Source organism: Pelobates fuscus, chromosome 3, assembly GCF_036172605.1.
Source record: "Pelobates fuscus isolate aPelFus1 chromosome 3, aPelFus1.pri, whole genome shotgun sequence".
NCBI classification, from domain to species: domain Eukaryota; kingdom Metazoa; phylum Chordata; class Amphibia; order Anura; family Pelobatidae; genus Pelobates; species Pelobates fuscus.
The window spans coordinates 392,203,547-392,220,170 of NC_086319.1; the positions used below are offsets into that span (position 1 = coordinate 392,203,547).

Genomic DNA, 16,624 nt, shown 5'->3' on the forward strand with positions numbered 1-16,624 from the left:
CAGGACCTTCCAATGAAGTCATGTCTTGCAAACATGTCAAAAAATTAGATTCAATGCACCTTGCATTAACATCAAGACACTGACGCTCTAATAGTTTTACTCGTTTAAACCCTTTTAAGGCATATTGCTGATATCAAAGAAGGCCACGCCACCTTTGCAAAAACTTACTTCCTCCAAGAGCACTTTAGAACGGGTGCTTTTAGCTTCCACAAGGTTGCCAAAACCTTTCTTTTCGGTGATAGATTTTACTCCCAAGTATCTTTTGGACACAAGGAACATGACGGCAAAGGTGCCAAAAGGTCTCCAAAAATGCCAGCATTTCATTATATGGGAAAATCAGTCAATCAAAAGATTCTCCAGAGAAGCTAAACGATTTACCATTTAACCAGGCATGGCAAGGGTTTGCATTTGGCGTATTGCTTAAGGTTCTTCTTGATTTTTCACTCAGGTGGTAGAACATCATGCTTGGTGGCTTTCTTTTCTTGACCTAAAGCAGCCTATCAATGCAGTGCTGTGATATATTTATTCCAGAAGATGTATGAAGAATCTTGCGAAGTGTGGAGTTTGTGAGCTCCCAAACATAGCTCAATGTTTAACCCCGCTCCAAAGAGGATAATGCCTTTTTGCAAGAGCTTCCTTTTCTTGCATAATCTTCAGGCAACCTTCTCCTTATGTCAACCGATCCGTGTCAAAATAAGTTAAGCTTTTCACTTGGTCTGGCATTTAGGATTCCTGTTTTTTCAGACATAGAGGTGAAAACAAATCATTTTAGGAAACCTTTCAAAATGCCAAGAACTTTTGGTTGTCTTGTGTTACCCACTCTAGAGAAAAGGTGACAGAGCTTCCCATATGGTCTAGCGGTTAGGATTCCTGGTTTTCACCCAGGCAGCCCGGGTTCGACTCCCGGTATGGGAATTGTCCTTAGCTTTTCTTCTTTAGTCACCTTTTGTTCTCACCCATATAAGTAGATGTCTCCGGTTTACTATTCTATCCGCACTGGATTGAAGATTGCTCCTAGTCAGATTATAGAAATAAACATCGTATTCCAATACATCCTGGATGAGAGAATTTACTACACGTTACATTTTATGTGCACAGAACAGGACTTTTCTAAAGAACACATCAACATTCAATAAACAAAATGTTATTATTTGGCAGGGAAAAAATGACTTTTGCTTGAAATGGAAATTGTCGCTTCTGCCTGAAGCACAAGAAAGCGTCCCTTGAGGATTATATGCAGATAGATTAGTTTTTTACCAATCCAGGACCTTCCAATGAAGTCATGTCTTGCAAACATGTCAAAAAATTAGATTCAATGCACCTTGCATTAACATCAAGACACTGACGCTCTAATAGTTTTACTCGTTTAAACCCTTTTAAGGCATATTGCTGATATCAAAGAAGGCCACGCCACCTTTGCAAAAACTTACTTCCTCCAAGAGCACTTTAGAACGGGTGCTTTTAGCTTCCACAAGGTTGCCAAAACCTTTCTTTTCGGTGATAGATTTTACTCCCAAGTATCTTTTGGACACAAGGAACATGACGGCAAAGGTGCCAAAAGGTCTCCAAAAATGCCAGCATTTCATTATATGGGAAAATCAGTCAATCAAAAGATTCTCCAGAGAAGCTAAACGATTTACCATTTAACCAGGCATGGCAAGGGTTTGCATTTGGCGTATTGCTTAAGGTTCTTCTTGATTTTTCACTCAGGTGGTAGAACATAATGCTTGGTGGCTTTCTTTTCTTGACCTAAAGCAGCCTATCAATGCAGTGCTGTGATATATTTATTCCAGAAGATGTATGAAGAATCTTGCGAAGTGTGGAGTTTGTGAGCTCCCAAACATAGCTCAATGTTTAACCCCGCTCCAAAGAGGATAATGCCTTTTTGCAAGAGCTTCCTTTTCTTGCATAATCTTCAGGCAACCTTCTCCTTATGTCAACCGATCCGTGTCAAAATAAGTTAAGCTTTTCACTTGGTCTGGCATTTAGGATTCCTGTTTTTTCAGACATAGAGGTGAAAACAAATCATTTTAGGAAACCTTTCAAAATGCCAAGAACTTTTGGTTGTCTTGTGTTACCCACTCTAGAGCAAGGGTGACAGAGCTTCCCATATGGTCTAGCGGTTAGGATTCTTAGTTTTCACCCAGGCGGCCCGGGTTCGACTCCCGGTATGGGAATTGTCCTTAGCTTTTCTTCTTTAGTCACCTTTTGTTCTCACCCATATAAGTAGATGTCTCCGGTTTACTATTCTATCTGCACTGGATTGAAGATTGCTCCTAGTCAGATTATAGAAATAAACATCGTATTCCAATACATCCTGGATGAGAGAATTTACTACACGTAACATTTTATGTGCACAGAACAGGACTTTTCTAAAGAACACATCAACATTCAATAAACAAAATGTTATTATTTGGCAGGGAAATAAATGACTTTTGCTTGAAATGGAAATTGTCGCTTCTGCCTAAAGCACAAGAAAGCGGCCCTTGAGGATTATATGCAGATAGATTCGTTTTTTTACTAATCCAGGACCTTCCAATGAAGTCATGTCTTGCAAACATGTCAAAAAATTAGATTCAATGCACCTTGCATTAACATCAAGACACTGACGCTCTAATAGTTTTACTCGTTTAAACCCTTTTAAGGCATATTGCTGATATCAAAGAAGGCCACGCCACCTTTGCAAAAACTTACTTCCTCCAAGAGCACTTTAGAACGGGTGCTTTTAGCTTCCACAAGGTTGCCAAAACCTTTCTTTTCGGTGATAGATTTTACTCCCAAGTATCTTTTGGACACAAGGAACATGACGGCAAAGGTGCCAAAAGGTCTCCAAAAATGCCAGCATTTCATTATATGGGAAAATCAGTCAATCAAAAGATTCTCCAGAGAAGCTAAACGATTTACCATTTAACCAGGCATGGCAAGGGTTTGCATTTGGCGTATTGCTTAAGGTTCTTCTTGATTTTTCACTCAGGTGGTAGAACATAATGCTTGGTGGCTTTCTTTTCTTGACCTAAAGCAGCCTATCAATGCAGTGCTGTGATATATTTATTCCAGAAGATGTATGAAGAATCTTGCGAAGTGTGGAGTTTGTGAGCTCCCAAACATAGCTCAATGTTTAACCCCGCTCCAAAGAGGATAATGCCTTTTTGCAAGAGCTTCCTTTTCTTGCATAATCTTCAGGCAACCTTCTCCTTATGTCAACCGATCCGTGTCAAAATAAGTTAAGCTTTTCACTTGGTCTGGCATTTAGGATTCCTGTTTTTTCAGAAATAGAGGTGAAAACAAATCATTTTAGGAAACCTTTCAAAATGCCAAGAACTTTTGGTTGTCTTGTGTTACCCACTCTAGAGCAAGGGTGACAGAGCTTCCCATATGGTCTAGCGGTTAGGATTCTTAGTTTTCACCCAGGCGGCCCGGGTTCGACTCCCGGTATGGGAATTGTCCTTAGCTTTTCTTCTTTAGTCACCTTTTGTTCTCACCCATATAAGTAGATGTCTCCGGTTTACTATTCTATCTGCACTGGATTGAAGATTGCTCCTAGTCAGATTATAGAAATAAACATCGTATTCCAATACATCCTGGATGAGAGAATTTACTACACGTAACATTTTATGTGCACAGAACAGGACTTTTCTAAAGAACACATCAACATTCAATAAACAAAATGTTATTATTTGGCAGGGAAATAAATGACTTTTGCTTGAAATGGAAATTGTCGCTTCTGCCTAAAGCACAAGAAAGCGGCCCTTGAGGATTATATGCAGATAGATTCGTTTTTTTACTAATCCAGGACCTTCCAATGAAGTCATGTCTTGCAAACATGTCAAAAAATTAGATTCAATGCACCTTGCATTAACATCAAGACACTGACGCTCTAATAGTTTTACTCGTTTAAACCCTTTTAAGGCATATTGCTGATATCAAAGAAGGCCACGCCACCTTTGCAAAAACTTACTTCCTCCAAGAGCACTTTAGAACGGGTGCTTTTAGCTTCCACAAGGTTGCCAAAACCTTTCTTTTCGGTGATAGATTTTACTCCCAAGTATCTTTTGGACACAAGGAACATGACGGCAAAGGTGCCAAAAGGTCTCCAAAAATGCCAGCATTTCATTATATGGGAAAATCAGTCAATCAAAAGATTCTCCAGAGAAGCTAAACGATTTACCATTTAACCAGGCATGGCAAGGGTTTGCATTTGGCGTATTGCTTAAGGTTCTTCTTGATTTTTCACTCAGGTGGTAGAACATAATGCTTGGTGGCTTTCTTTTCTTGACCTAAAGCAGCCTATCAATGCAGTGCTGTGATATATTTATTCCAGAAGATGTATGAAGAATCTTGCGAAGTGTGGAGTTTGTGAGCTCCCAAACATAGCTCAATGTTTAACCCCGCTCCAAAGAGGATAATGCCTTTTTGCAAGAGCTTCCTTTTCTTGCATAATCTTCAGGCAACCTTCTCCTTATGTCAACCGATCCGTGTCAAAATAAGTTAAGCTTTTCACTTGGTCTGGCATTTAGGATTCCTGTTTTTTCAGACATAGAGGTGAAAACAAATCATTTTAGGAAACCTTTCAAAATGCCAAGAACTTTTGGTTTTCTTGTGTTACCCACTCTAGAGAAAAGGTGACAGAGCTTCCCATATGGTCTAGCGGTTAGGATTCCTGGTTTTCACCCAGGCGGCCCGGGTTCGACTCCCGGTATGGGAAATGTCCTTAGCTTTTCTTCTTTAGTCACATTTTAATCTCACCCATATAAGTTAATGTCTCCGGTTTACTATTCTATCCGCACTGGATTGAAGATTGCTCCTAGTCAGATTATAGAAATAAACATCGTATTCCAATACATCCTGGATGAGAGAATTTACTACACGTTACATTTTATGTGCACAGAACAGGACATTTCTAAAGAACACATCAACATTCAATAAACAAAATGTTATTATTTGGCAGGGAAAAAAATGACTTTTGCTTGAAATGGAAATTGTCGCTTCTGCCTAAAGCACAAGAAAGCGGCCCTTGAGGATTATTTGCAGATAGATTAGTTTTTTTTACTAATCCAGGACCTTCCAATGAAGTCATGTCTTGCAAACATGTCAAAAAATTAGATTCAATGCACCTTGCATTAACATCAAGACACTGACGCTCTAATAGTTTTACTCGTTTAAACCCATTTAAGGCATATTGCTGATATCAAAGAAGGCCACGCCACCTTTGCAAAAACTTACTTCCTCCAAGAGCACTTTAGAACGGGTGCTTTTAGCTTCCACAAGGTTGCCAAAACCTTTCTTTTCGGTGATAGATTTTACTCCCAAGTATCTTTTGGACACAAGGAACATGACGGCAAAGGTGCCAAAAGGTCTCCAAAAATGCCAGCATTTCATTATATGGGAAAATCAGTCAATCAAAAGATTCTCCAGAGAAGCTAAACGATTTACCATTTAACCAGGCATGGCAAGGGTTTGCATTTGGCGTATTGCTTAAGGTTCTTCTTGATTTTTCACTCAGGTGGTAGAACATCATGCTTGGTGGCTTTCTTTTCTTGACCTAAAGCAGCCTATAAATGCAGTGCTGTGATATATTTTTTCCAGAAGATGTATGAAGAATCTTGCGAAGTGTGGAGTTTGTGAGCTCCCAAACATAGCTCAATGTTTAACCCCGCTCCAAAGAGGATAATGCCTTTTTGCAAGAGCTTCCTTTTCGTGCATAATCTTCAGGCAACCTTCTCCTTATGTCAACCGATCCGTGTCAAAATAAGTTAAGCTTTTCACTTGGTCTGGCATTTAGGATTCCTGGTTTTTTCAGACATAGAGGTGAAAACAAATCATTTTAGGAAACCTTTCAAAATGCCAAGAACTTTTGGTTGTCTTATGTTACCCACTCTAGAGACAAGGTGACAGAGCTTCCCATATGGTCTAGCGGTTAGGATTCCTGGTTTTCACCCAGGCGGCCCGGGTTCGACTCCCGGTATGGGAATTGTCCTTAGCTTTTCTTCTTTAGTCACATTTTAATCTCACCCATATAAGTTAATGTCTCCGGTTTACTATTCTATCCGCACTGGATTGAAGATTGCTCCTAGTCAGATTATAGAAATAAACATCGTATTCCAATACATCCTGGATGAGAGAATTTACTACACGTAACATTTTATGTGCACAGAACAGGACTTTTCTAAAGAACACATCAACATTCAATAAACAAAATGTTATTATTTGGCAGGGAAAAAATGACTTTTGCTTGAAATGGAAATTGTCGCTTCTGCCTAAAGCACAAGAAAGCGGCCCTTGAGGATTATATGCAGATAGATTAGTTTTTTACCAATCCAGGACCTTCCAATGAAGTCCTGTCTTGCAAACATGTCAAAAAATTAGATTCAATGCACCTTGCATTAACATCAAGACACTGACGCTCTAATAGTTTTACTCGTTTAAACCCTTTTAAGGCATATTGCTGATATCAAAGAAGGCCACACCACCTTTGCAAAAACTTACTTCCTCCAAGAGCACTTTAGAACGGGTGCTTTTAGCTTCCACAAGGTTGCCAAAACCTTTCTTTTCGGTGATAGATTTTACTCCCAAGTATCTTTTGGACACAAGGAACATGACGGCAAAGGTGCCAAAAGGTCTCCAAAAATGCCAGCATTTCATTATATGGGAAAATCAGTCAATCAAAAGATTCTCCAGAGAAGCTAAACGATTTACCATTTAACCAGGCATGGCAAGGGTTTGCATTTGGCGTATTGCTTAAGGTTCTTCTTGATTTTTCACTCAGGTGGTAGAACATAATGCTTGGTGGCTTTCTTTTCTTGACCTAAAGCAGCCTATCAATGCAGTGCTGTGATATATTTATTCCAGAAGATGTATGAAGAATCTTGCGAAGTGTGGAGTTTGTGAGCTCCCAAACATAGCTCAATGTTTAACCCCGCTCCAAAGAGGATAATGCCTTTTTGCAAGAGCTTCCTTTTCTTGCATAATCTTCAGGCAACCTTCTCCTTATGTCAACCGATCCGTGTCAAAATAAGTTAAGCTTTTCACTTGGTCTGGCATTTAGGATTCCTGTTTTTTCAGACATAGAGGTGAAAACAAATCATTTTAGGAAACCTTTCAAAATGCCAAGAACTTTTGGTTGTCTTGTGTTACCCACTCTAGAGAAAAGGTGACAGAGCTTCCCATATGGTCTAGCGGTTAGGATTCCTGGTTTTCACCCAGGCGGCCCGGGTTCGACTCCCGGTATGGGAAATGTCCTTAGCTTTTCTTCTTTAGTCACATTTTAATCTCACCCATATAAGTTAATGTCTCCGGTTTACTATTCTATCCGCACTGGATTGAAGATTGCTCCTAGTCAGATTATAGAAATAAACATCGTATTCCAATACATCCTGGATGAGAGAATTTACTACACGTTACATTTTATGTGCACAGAACAGGACATTTCTAAAGAACACATCAACATTCAATAAACAAAATGTTATTATTTGGCAGGGAAAAAAATGACTTTTGCTTGAAATGGAAATTGTCGCTTCTGCCTAAAGCACAAGAAAGCGGCCCTTGAGGATTATATGCAGATAGATTAGTTTTTTTTACTAATCCAGGACCTTCCAATGAAGTCATGTCTTGCAAACATGTCAAAAAATTAGATTCAATGCACCTTGCATTAACATCAAGACACTGACGCTCTAATAGTTTTACTCGTTTAAACCCATTTAAGGCATATTGCTGATATCAAAGAAGGCCACGCCACCTTTGCAAAAACTTACTTCCTCCAAGAGCACTTTAGAACGGGTGCTTTTAGCTTCCACAAGGTTGCCAAAACCTTTCTTTTCGGTGATAGATTTTACTCCCAAGTATCTTTTGGACACAAGGAACATGACGGCAAAGGTGCCAAAAGGTCTCCAAAAATGCCAGCATTTCATTATATGGGAAAATCAGTCAATCAAAAGATTCTCCAGAGAAGCTAAACGATTTACCATTTAACCAGGCATGGCAAGGGTTTGCATTTGGCGTATTGCTTAAGGTTCTTCTTGATTTTTCACTCAGGTGGTAGAACATCATGCTTGGTGGCTTTCTTTTCTTGACCTAAAGCAGCCTATAAATGCAGTGCTGTGATATATTTTTTCCAGAAGATGTATGAAGAATCTTGCGAAGTGTGGAGTTTGTGAGCTCCCAAACATAGCTCAATGTTTAACCCCGCTCCAAAGAGGATAATGCCTTTTTGCAAGAGCTTCCTTTTCGTGCATAATCTTCAGGCAACCTTCTCCTTATGTCAACCGATCCGTGTCAAAATAAGTTAAGCTTTTCACTTGGTCTGGCATTTAGGATTCCTGTTTTTTCAGACATAGAGGTGAAAACAAATCATTTTAGGAAACCTTTCAAAATGCCAAGAACTTTTGGTTGTCTTATGTTACCTACTCTAGAGACAAGGTGACAGAGCTTCCCATATGGTCTAGCGGTTAGGATTCCTGGTTTTCACCCAGGCGGCCCGGGTTCGACTCCCGGTATGGGAATTGTCCTTAGCTTTTCTTCTTTAGTCACATTTTAATCTCACCCATATAAATTAATGTCTCCGGTTTACTATTCTATCCGCACTGGATTGAAGATTGCTCCTAGTCAGATTATAGAAATAAACATCGTATTCCAATACATCCTGGATGAGAGAATTTACTACACGTTACATTTTATGTGCACAGAACAGGACTTTTCTAAAGAACACATCAACATTCAATAAATAAAATGTTATTATTTGGCAGGGAAATAAATGACTTTTGCTTGAAATGGAAATTGTCGCTTCTGCCTAAAGCACAAGAAAGCGGCCCTTGAGGATTATATGCAGATAGATTAGTTTTTTTACTAATCCAGGACCTTCCAATGAAGTCATGTCTTGCAAACATGTCAAAAAATTAGATTCAATGCACCTTGCATTAACATCAAGACACTGACGCTCTAATAGTTTTACTCGTTTAAACCCTTTTAAGGCATATTGCTGATATCAAAGAAGGCCACGCCACCTTTGCAAAAACTTACTTCCTCCAAGAGCACTTTAGAACGGGTGCTTTTAGCTTCCACAAGGTTGCCAAAACCTTTCTTTTCGGTGATAGATTTTACTCCCAAGTATCTTTTGGACACAAGGAACATGACGGCAAAGGTGCCAAAAGGTCTCCAAAAATGCCAGCATTTCATTATATGGGAAAATCAGTCAATCAAAAGATTCTCCAGAGAAGCTAAACGATTTACCATTTAACCAGGCATGGCAAGGGTTTGCATTTGGCGTATTGCTTAAGGTTCTTCTTGATTTTTCACTCAGGTGGTAGAACATAATGCTTGGTGGCTTTCTTTTCTTGACCTAAAGCAGCCTATCAATGCAGTGCTGTGATATATTTATTCCAGAAGATGTATGAAGAATCTTGCGAAGTGTGGAGTTTGTGAGCTCCCAAACATAGCTCAATGTTTAACCCCGCTCCAAAGAGGATAATGCCTTTTTGCAAGAGCTTCCTTTTCTTGCATAATCTTCAGGCAACCTTCTCCTTATGTCAACCGATCTGTGTCAAAATAAGTTAAGCTTTTCACTTGGTCTGGCATTTAGGATTCCTGTTTTTTCAGACATAGAGGTGAAAACAAATCATTTTAGGAAACCTTTCAAAATGCCAAGAACTTTTGGTTGTCTTGTGTTACCCACTCTAAAGCAAGGGTGACAGAGCTTACCATATGGTCTAGCGGTTAGGATTCCTGGTTTTCACCCAGGCGGCCCGGGTTCGACTCCCGGTATGGGAATTGTCTTTAGCTTTTCTTCTTTAGTCACCTTTTGTTCTCACCCATATAAGTAGATGTCTCCGGTTTACTATTCTATCCGCACTGGATTGAAGATTGCTCCTAGTCAGATTATAGAAATAAACATCGTATTCCAATACATCCTGGATGAGAGAATTTACTACACGTAACATTTTATGTGCACAGAACAGGACTTTTCTAAAGAACACATCAACATTCAATAAACAAAATGTTATTATTTGGCAGGGAAATAAATGACTTTTGCTTGAAATGGAAATTGTCGCTTCTGCCTAAAGCACAAGAAAGCGTCCCTTGAGGATTATATGCAGATAGATTAGTTTTTTACCAATCCAGGACCTTCCAATGAAGTCCTGTCTTGCAAACATGTCAAAAAATTAGATTCAATGCACCTTGCATTAACATCAAGACACTGACGCTCTAATAGTTTTACTCGTTTAAACCCTTTTAAGGCATATTGCTGATATCAAAGAAGGCCACGCCACCTTTGCAAAAACTTACTTCCTCCAAGAGCACTTTAGAACGGGTGCTTTTAGCTTCCACAAGGTTGCCAAAACCTTTCTTTTCGGTGATAGATTTTACTCCCAAGTATCTTTTGGACACAAGGAACATGACGGCAAAGGTGCCAAAAGGTCTCCAAAAATGCAAGCATTTCATTATATGGGAAAATCAGTCAATCAAAAGATTCTCCAGAGAAGCTAAACGATTTACCATTTAACCAGGCATGGCAAGGGTTTGCATTTGGCGTATTGCTTAAGGTTCTTCTTGATTTTTCACTCAGGTGGTAGAACATCATGCTTGGTGGCTTTCTTTTCTTGACCTAAAGCAGCCTATCAATGCAGTGCTGTGATATATTTATTCCAGAAGATGTATGAAGAATCTTGCGAAGTGTGGAGTTTGTGAGCTCCCAAACATAGCTCAATGTTTAACCCCGCTCCAAAGAAGATAATGCCTTTTTGCAAGAGCTTCCTTTTCTTGCATAATCTTCAGGCAACCTTCTCCTAATGTCAACCGATCCGTGTCAAAATAAGTTAAGCTTTTCACTTGGTCTGGCATTTAGGATTCCTGTTTTTTCAGACATAGAGGTGAAAACAAATCATTTTAGGAAACCTTTCAAAATGCCAAGAACTTTTGGTTGTCTTGTGTTACCCACTCTAGAGCAAGGGTGACAGAGCTTCCCATATGGTCTAGCGGTTAGGATTCCTGGTTTTCACCCAGGCGGCCCGGGTTCGACTCCCGGTATGGGAATTGTCCTTAGCTTTTCTTCTTTAGTCACATTTTAATCTCACCCATATAAATTAATGTCTCCGGTTTACTATTCTATCCGCACTGGATTGAAGATTGCTCCTAGTCAGATTATAGAAATAAACATCGTATTCCAATACATCCTGGATGAGAGAATTTACTACACGTTACATTTTATGTGCACAGAACAGGACTTTTCTAAAGAACACATCAACATTCAATAAATAAAATGTTATTATTTGGCAGGGAAATAAATGACTTTTGCTTGAAATGGAAATTGTCGCTTCTGCCTAAAGCACAAGAAAGCGGCCCTTGAGGATTATATGCAGATAGATTAGTTTTTTTACTAATCCAGGACCTTCCAATGAAGTCATGTCTTGCAAACATGTCAAAAAATTAGATTCAATGCACCTTGCATTAACATCAAGACACTGACGCTCTAATAGTTTTACTCGTTTAAACCCTTTTAAGGCATATTGCTGATATCAAAGAAGGCCACGCCACCTTTGCAAAAACTTACTTCCTCCAAGAGCACTTTAGAACGGGTGCTTTTAGCTTCCACAAGGTTGCCAAAACCTTTCTTTTCGGTGATAGATTTTACTCCCAAGTATCTTTTGGACACAAGGAACATGACGGCAAAGGTGCCAAAAGGTCTCCAAAAATGCCAGCATTTCATTATATGGGAAAATCAGTCAATCAAAAGATTCTCCAGAGAAGCTAAACGATTTACCATTTAACCAGGCATGGCAAGGGTTTGCATTTGGCGTATTGCTTAAGGTTCTTCTTGATTTTTCACTCAGGTGGTAGAACATAATGCTTGGTGGCTTTCTTTTCTTGACCTAAAGCAGCCTATCAATGCAGTGCTGTGATATATTTATTCCAGAAGATGTATGAAGAATCTTGCGAAGTGTGGAGTTTGTGAGCTCCCAAACATAGCTCAATGTTTAACCCCGCTCCAAAGAGGATAATGCCTTTTTGCAAGAGCTTCCTTTTCTTGCATAATCTTCAGGCAACCTTCTCCTTATGTCAACCGATCTGTGTCAAAATAAGTTAAGCTTTTCACTTGGTCTGGCATTTAGGATTCCTGTTTTTTCAGACATAGAGGTGAAAACAAATCATTTTAGGAAACCTTTCAAAATGCCAAGAACTTTTGGTTGTCTTGTGTTACCCACTCTAAAGCAAGGGTGACAGAGCTTACCATATGGTCTAGCGGTTAGGATTCCTGGTTTTCACCCAGGCGGCCCGGGTTCGACTCCCGGTATGGGAATTGTCTTTAGCTTTTCTTCTTTAGTCACCTTTTGTTCTCACCCATATAAGTAGATGTCTCCGGTTTACTATTCTATCCGCACTGGATTGAAGATTGCTCCTAGTCAGATTATAGAAATAAACATCGTATTCCAATACATCCTGGATGAGAGAATTTACTACACGTAACATTTTATGTGCACAGAACAGGACTTTTCTAAAGAACACATCAACATTCAATAAACAAAATGTTATTATTTGGCAGGGAAATAAATGACTTTTGCTTGAAATGGAAATTGTCGCTTCTGCCTAAAGCACAAGAAAGCGTCCCTTGAGGATTATATGCAGATAGATTAGTTTTTTACCAATCCAGGACCTTCCAATGAAGTCCTGTCTTGCAAACATGTCAAAAAATTAGATTCAATGCACCTTGCATTAACATCAAGACACTGACGCTCTAATAGTTTTACTCGTTTAAACCCTTTTAAGGCATATTGCTGATATCAAAGAAGGCCACGCCACCTTTGCAAAAACTTACTTCCTCCAAGAGCACTTTAGAACGGGTGCTTTTAGCTTCCACAAGGTTGCCAAAACCTTTCTTTTCGGTGATAGATTTTACTCCCAAGTATCTTTTGGACACAAGGAACATGACGGCAAAGGTGCCAAAAGGTCTCCAAAAATGCAAGCATTTCATTATATGGGAAAATCAGTCAATCAAAAGATTCTCCAGAGAAGCTAAACGATTTACCATTTAACCAGGCATGGCAAGGGTTTGCATTTGGCGTATTGCTTAAGGTTCTTCTTGATTTTTCACTCAGGTGGTAGAACATCATGCTTGGTGGCTTTCTTTTCTTGACCTAAAGCAGCCTATCAATGCAGTGCTGTGATATATTTATTCCAGAAGATGTATGAAGAATCTTGCGAAGTGTGGAGTTTGTGAGCTCCCAAACATAGCTCAATGTTTAACCCCGCTCCAAAGAAGATAATGCCTTTTTGCAAGAGCTTCCTTTTCTTGCATAATCTTCAGGCAACCTTCTCCTAATGTCAACCGATCCGTGTCAAAATAAGTTAAGCTTTTCACTTGGTCTGGCATTTAGGATTCCTGTTTTTTCAGACATAGAGGTGAAAACAAATCATTTTAGGAAACCTTTCAAAATGCCAAGAACTTTTGGTTGTCTTGTGTTACCCACTCTAGAGCAAGGGTGACAGAGCTTCCCATATGGTCTAGCGGTTAGGATTCCTGGTTTTCACCCAGGCGGCCCGGGTTCGACTCCCGGTATGGGAATTGTCCTTAGCTTTTCTTCTTTAGTCACCTTTTGTTCTCACCCATAGAAGTAGATGTCTCCGGTTTACTATTCTATCTGCACTGGATTGAAGATTGCTCCTAGTCAGATTATAGAAATAAACATCGTATTCCAATACATCCTGGATGAGAGAATTTACTACACGTAACATTTTATGTGCACAGAACAGGACTTTTCTAAAGAACACATCAACATTCAATAAATAAAATGTTATTATTTGGCAGGGAAATAAATGACTTTTGCTTGAAATGGAAATTGTCGCTTCTGCCTAAAGCACAAGAAAGCGGCCCTTGAGGATTATATGCAGATAGATTAGTTTTTTTACTAATCCAGGACCTTCCAATGAAGTCATGTCTTGCAAACATGTCAAAAAATTAGATTCAATGCACCTTGCATTAACATCAAGACACTGACGCTCTAATAGTTTTACTCGTTTAAACCCTTTTAAGGCATATTGCTGATATCAAAGAAGGCCACGCCACCTTTGCAAAAACTTACTTCCTCCAAGAGCACTTTAGAACGGGTGCTTTTAGCTTCCACAAGGTTGCCAAAACCTTTCTTTTCGGTGATAGATTTTACTCCCAAGTATCTTTTGGACACAAGGAACATGACGGCAAAGGTGCCAAAAGGTCTCCAAAAATGCCAGCATTTCATTATATGGGAAAATCAGTCAATCAAAAGATTCTCCAGAGAAGCTAAACGATTTACCATTTAACCAGGCATGGCAAGGGTTTGCATTTGGCGTATTGCTTAAGGTTCTTCTTGATTTTTCACTCAGGTGGTAGAACATCATGCTTGGTGGCTTTCTTTTCTTGACCTAAAGCAGCCTATCAATGCAGTGCTGTGATATATTTATTCCAGAAGATGTATGAAGAATCTTGCGAAGTGTGGAGTTTGTGAGCTCCCAAACATAGCTCAATGTTTAACCCCGCTCCAAAGAGGATAATGCCTTTTTGCAAGAGCTTCCTTTTCTTGCATAATCTTCAGGCAACCTTCTCCTTATGTCAACCGATCTGTGTCAAAATAAGTTAAGCTTTTCACTTGGTCTGGCATTTAGGATTCCTGTTTTTTCAGACATAGAGGTGAAAACAAATCATTTTAGGAAACCTTTCAAAATGCCAAGAACTTTTGGTTGTCTTGTGTTACCCACTCTAGAGAAAAGGTGACAGAGCTTCCCATATGGTCTAGCGGTTAGGATTCCTGGTTTTCACCCAGGCGGCCCGGGTTCGACTCCCGGTATGGGAATTGTCCTTAGCTTTTCTTCTTTAGTCACCTTTTGTTCTCACCCATATAAGTAGATGTCTCCGGTTTACTATTCTATCTGCACTGGATTGAAGATTGCTCCTAGTCAGATTATAGAAATAAACATCGTATTCCAATACATCCTGGATGAGAGAATTTACTACACGTAACATTTTATGTGCACAGAACAGGACATTTCTAAAGAACACATCAACATTCAATAAACAAAATGTTATTATTTGGCAGGGAAAAAAATGACTTTTGCTTGAAATGGAAATTGTCGCTTCTGCCTAAAGCACAAGAAAGCGGCCCTTGAGGATTATATGCAGATAGATTAGTTTTTTTACTAATCCAGGACCTTCCAATGAAGTCATGTCTTGCAAACATGTCAAAAAATTAGATTCAATGCACCTTGCATTAACATCAAGACACTGACGCTCTAATAGTTTTACTCGTTTAAACCCATTTAAGGCATATTGCTGATATCAAAGAAGGCCACGCCACCTTTGCAAAAACTTACTTCCTCCAAGAGCACTTTAGAACGGGTACTTTTAGCTTCCGCAAGGTTGCCAAAACCTTTCTTTTCGGTGATAGATTTTACTCCCAAGTATCTTTTGGACACAAGGAACATGACGGCAAAGGTGCCAAAAGGTCTCCAAAAATGCCAGCATTTCATTATATGGGAAAATCAGTCAATCAAAAGATTCTCCAGAGAAGCTAAACGATTTACCATTTAACCAGGCATGGCAAGGGTTTGCATTTGGCGTATTGCTTAAGGTTCTTCTTGATTTTTCACTCAGGTGGTAGAACATCATGCTTTGTGGCTTTCTTTTCTTGACCTTAAGCAGCCTATCAATGCAGTGCTGTGATATATTTATTCCAGAAGATGTATGAAGAATCTTGCGAAGTGTGGAGTTTGTGAGCTCCCAAACATAGCTCAATGTTTAACCCCGCTCCAAAGAGGATAATGCCTTTTTGCAAGAGCTTCCTTTTCTTGCATAATCTTCAGGAAACCTTCTCCTTATGTCAACCGATCCGTGTCAAAATAAGTTAAGCTTTTCACTTGGTCTGGCATTTAGGATTCCTGTTTTTTCAGACATAGAGGTGAAAACAAATCATTTTAGGAAACCTTTCAAAATGCCAAGAACTTTTGGTTGTCTTGTGTTACCCACTCTAGAGCAAGGGTGACAGAGCTTCCCATATGGTCTAGCGGTTAGGATTCCTGGTTTTCACCCATGCGGTCCGGTTTCGACTCCCGGTATGGGAATTGTCCTTAGCTTTTCTTCTTTAGTCACCTTTTGTTCTCACCCATATAAGTAGATGTCTCCGGTTTACTATTCTATCCGCACTGGATTGAAGATTGCTCCTAGTCAGATTATAGAAATAAACATCGTATTCCAATACATCCTGGATGAGAGAATTTACTACACGTTACATTTTATGTGCACAGAACAGGACATTTCTAAAGAACACATCAACATTCAATAAACAAAATGTTATTATTTGGCAGGGAAAAAAATGACTTTCGCTTGAAATGGAAATTGTCGCTTCTGCCTAAAGCACAAGAAAGCGGCCCTTGAGGATTATATGCAGATAGATTAGTTTTTTTTACTAATCCAGGACCTTCCAATGAAGTCATGTCTTGCAAACATGTCAAAAAATTAGATTTAATGCACCTTGCATTAACATCAAGACACTGACGCTCTAATAGTTTTACTCGTTTAAACCCTTTTAAGGCATATTGCTGATATCAAAGAAGGCCACGCCACCTTTGCAAAAACGTACTTCCTCCAAGAGCACTTTAGAACGGG

General features: G+C 39.4%; 7 non-coding genes across 7 annotated transcripts; all 7 read left to right on the forward strand.

The window, feature by feature from the left end:
- Positions 1 to 4,633: 4,633 nt before the first annotated feature.
- TRNAE-UUC (transfer RNA glutamic acid (anticodon UUC)) lies at positions 4,634 to 4,705 on the forward strand. The gene has a single exon. It is a non-coding gene; the product is annotated as a tRNA-Glu (tRNA).
- Positions 4,706 to 5,899: 1,194 nt separating this feature from the next.
- TRNAE-UUC (transfer RNA glutamic acid (anticodon UUC)) lies at positions 5,900 to 5,971 on the forward strand. Its single transcript has one exon. It is a non-coding gene; the product is annotated as a tRNA-Glu (tRNA).
- Positions 5,972 to 7,161: 1,190 nt separating this feature from the next.
- Positions 7,162 to 7,233, forward strand: TRNAE-UUC (transfer RNA glutamic acid (anticodon UUC)). The gene has a single exon. It is a non-coding gene; the product is annotated as a tRNA-Glu (tRNA).
- A 1,193-nt stretch (positions 7,234 to 8,426) lies between these two features.
- On the forward strand, positions 8,427 to 8,498 carry TRNAE-UUC (transfer RNA glutamic acid (anticodon UUC)). The gene has a single exon. It is a non-coding gene; the product is annotated as a tRNA-Glu (tRNA).
- A 2,455-nt stretch (positions 8,499 to 10,953) lies between these two features.
- Positions 10,954 to 11,025, forward strand: TRNAE-UUC (transfer RNA glutamic acid (anticodon UUC)). Its single transcript has one exon. It is a non-coding gene; the product is annotated as a tRNA-Glu (tRNA).
- Positions 11,026 to 13,480: 2,455 nt separating this feature from the next.
- Positions 13,481 to 13,552, forward strand: TRNAE-UUC (transfer RNA glutamic acid (anticodon UUC)). The gene has a single exon. It is a non-coding gene; the product is annotated as a tRNA-Glu (tRNA).
- Positions 13,553 to 14,744: 1,192 nt separating this feature from the next.
- On the forward strand, positions 14,745 to 14,816 carry TRNAE-UUC (transfer RNA glutamic acid (anticodon UUC)). Its single transcript has one exon. It is a non-coding gene; the product is annotated as a tRNA-Glu (tRNA).
- Positions 14,817 to 16,624: the final 1,808 nt, after the last annotated feature.